This window comes from Arachis stenosperma, chromosome 5 (assembly GCF_014773155.1).
Source record: "Arachis stenosperma cultivar V10309 chromosome 5, arast.V10309.gnm1.PFL2, whole genome shotgun sequence".
Taxonomy (NCBI): domain Eukaryota; kingdom Viridiplantae; phylum Streptophyta; class Magnoliopsida; order Fabales; family Fabaceae; genus Arachis; species Arachis stenosperma.
Genome location: NC_080381.1, coordinates 123,431,104 through 123,434,598, shown reverse-complemented (window position 1 = coordinate 123,434,598; position 3,495 = coordinate 123,431,104). Strand labels below are relative to the sequence as shown.

At 29.4% G+C, this 3,495-nt stretch overlaps 1 long non-coding RNA gene across 1 annotated transcript; it reads right to left on the bottom strand.

The window, feature by feature from the left end:
• Positions 1-601: 601 nt before the first annotated feature.
• Positions 602-2,410, bottom strand: LOC130982861 (uncharacterized). Its single transcript, XR_009087208.1, has 4 exons — positions 2,347-2,410; positions 1,931-1,967; positions 1,480-1,617; positions 602-973 (listed from the first exon to the last, which is right to left on the bottom strand). It is a non-coding gene; the product is annotated as an uncharacterized LOC130982861 (long non-coding RNA).
• Between the last annotated feature and the right edge of the window lie 1,085 nt (positions 2,411-3,495).

Here is a 3,495-nt window from a genome sequence, read left to right as displayed (position 1 = left end):
AAACTTCTTTTAAAAAATAAAAATTTTGTCAAACTTGGTTTAGGTCACAAGTCACAACATAGCCGTATTTGGAACACTCATCTTCTATAAAAGAATAACATACAATGCCATGATTAAAAGTGAAATTTTAGTATGAAAAATAAGGAAATTTATTTTTTTCAGCAAATAAAAGCTCACCCAAAAAAATTTATTACATGTTCTTATGAATTTAGAGAAGATAAATACTAGGGAGTCATTAAAATTTATTGTTTTTTATCATCAATATTTAAAAATATAAATTATAATATAGTATATTGTTTAATTATTAAATTAAAAAAAAATGAATTAATGACTAAATGTGAAGGTTAAGTCCATAAATTCTGATAATTTTCTGACATTATTCTTTGAATAAAATCTCCGCTCCTTATCCAAATTTACTTTTCAAAAAAGAATTTCCGACATACTTAATTTTCCAAGAATATTATTTCCTAAATAATCAAAAGTGTCGCACCACAAGGAAACGTTGTCAGTTCCACTGTTTCAGGATGGTGCATGGCAGGATGCTATATATGGTAATGCAATAATTGGAACTGACTTTATGAATAACTGGTAGACAAGATCAAAGCCTAACTGTTTACTTCATTAAATTTAGGGCAAAAATGGTCAGCTATGTCTCATTCTTGCAAAGGAAAAAAAAGGGAAATAATTACTATAGTTTATAAGCACATCCAGTGTTGAGTTTTACTTGTGAAATGAAATATGTATCCCAGCCAAAAACATTGTATTAATCCATGCATGCATCCTTCATGTATCTGAATAAAATTAAACAAAATCAACAGCATAAAGGCGTATATCAAAAACAAAAACAGACAAGGTGGTTGTTGATCATATAAATATAGTTCTTGTTCTCTGAGTAGAGACTATTGAGGCTATTTATTCCAAAATGCAACTCCGAGCAGACAGAGCAGCACAATCAGAAATTAACGCACATTGTCTGCGAATATAAAAAAGGTTGAGGTGAGATATGTATGCATAATATAGTGAAAGCATAATATTAAAAAGAGGAGTAGTATGAACCAACAAGTTTTGTGATTTGTAGTTATTAATTAATCTTTATTAGTGTTTTTAATGGTGTGAGATTTTATCTAATGATATGAAATTATTCACTTTTTTCTTTAAGTGCTAACCAAATTTTAATAAAAGTATTGGCCTCCTAAACTTTTTTTATTAAAAAAAGAACAAGAAGTAAAAACAAGTTATAGTCAATTAAACCTTCTTTCCTTTGTAATTAATAAGCATTATGCTACAGCAAACATTGAAAATGGACAAGGAAGGAAAATTGAAGTAACTGCTTAAACCTTAACAATGCGGCAATAAATGAAACCAATCAATCAAAGCTAGAACGAAAAAAAACCATTCAAGTCCACACATCACAATTTGATATACGGAATAAATCAATATTCATATAAAGTGGTTCATAATCATAATACAAGACCGTACCAAGTTAGGGCTGAAGCATATCGATGTTACAAGACAGATTCAACGAAAAATGATGTTGACGTGTTCTCATCATTGATGTATTGATATCCCAAACACATGCTTTTAGAGGCAAATGATCATATTACCCCTCTAAAATACCTTTCAAAAATAAACATATACATATTAAAAAATATAATAAAATAAACTGTGATAATAGGTATTTAAAATTGTATAAATAAACAAGATTATCCTTAAATAAATAAATATATGTAATTAATGAAATTATTTTATTATCTCAATTAAGTGGAGACTGTATGTTATTGAAAAAAACATAATTAATTTCGTCTTAATATTAGACACAGGCAATTATTTTGAAATATTAATATATTTTGTTTTAGTTTTTGAATTTAAAACAAAAAGTGAGTCATTGATGAATCAAATTAAATATGAAAAAGGTTATTTGTATACTCACTTGACATATTAACCAGCGTTGCTGCGGCAAATACGTCCTGTTTACCAAAAGATAAAAAGTAAAAAAAAATAAAAATCACTCTTTCTGTTGCTGATGCATATATAAGGTATCTATTTTCTAAACCCAAAATATAACATATTATTTCTAAAAAAAAATATCAAAAACCTTAAGTTGACCATAAATAAGGTAAACATAAATGATAAATCATTGCATCCAACAATAAATTATTTATAATTAAGGGGAAGAAGAGCATAGCATAATTAGATCTGATCTACACGACAAGCAGGGTAAAAATTTAAGCTTTCACTTCTCACAAATCGTCAGCAATCACTTCATCTGGCAGTTTGCAAATAATCAAAAGAAAAAAAAGGACGAAAATTTCGAAATAAGATGCCAAAGTAGATGAGAAGTTTTACCTGGAGACCTGATGAGAGTCAATGGGGAAGCTTGTTATTGAGTTTAAGAATGGAAGAATATTGGTAGCCAAGGTATATCGGATTGATATATAATCCCCCACACATGACCTAACTAATTATTAATTTATTATTAAGAGATGGTCGTTTTTTATTATTTATTGTAATGGCTTAAAAAGATGCAAATATCTAGGTCCTTAATTTATTACGGCATAAAAAGGATCGACCCGGTCTTAGCCAACTAACAACACATTTAGCTTACTCGCTCTTAAGGGATAAATTTCATAAGCACACCAACTGCATCAGCAGGAATAAAATATGATTTAATTCAATAAAAGAATCCACCTTTTGAATTTTCTTATCACTTCCTTTCTTTTCTTGGTGATTATAAATTTCCCAATTACATCTGAGTTTTACATACTCCCCGCAGTCGTATACAATCATTTTCGTATGAATCAGAAAATTGAGTGAGCATATTGATTGAATAGTCAACTCCCCCTCAGCTAGAATAAAAAATAAATAAAATGTTCTGATGATTTGTGGCCACTACCAGCAATCACCACCACAAATTAAACCTTTGAGCTTATATATTAAGAAAACTTTTGGAAAAAAAAATATAAGACTTAAGCTTTTAATTAATTTTGTATACATTTATTATAATAAAAAAATGTATTAATGATAATATTAAAATTAAAATGTGTTATTATTATTATTATAGAAAAATAGACAAAAAATACACACGAAATATCACTAAACAATATCACGCGCATGAATAATTTAAAAATCCAAATATGCACACGAAATGGAATTTATCTTTCATGCGAGCAAGGAGAATTATTAATGAAACAGGAAAATGAGATCCAAGGGCAAATTATATAGAACAATTACTGACCTGTGGTTTGGATGGATCTTCATTTCCTAGCTTCTCAAAAACGAAAGCGAGGTCTCCGGTTGGTGCATGGCGAAATGGCCAGATATCAACATTTTCCTCCTCTTTCAAACCGGCTTGTCGGACAAAGTCACTCCAATGGTGGTCGTCCTCGTTCAGCACAGCAAAGGATGAAACAAAATGTATAGAGGGATCGCAGGTGTCAAAAACTCTTGCTCGGATCCCATCTTTGAGGATTTTAGTTTCCTCCTTCTTCAAGTGAG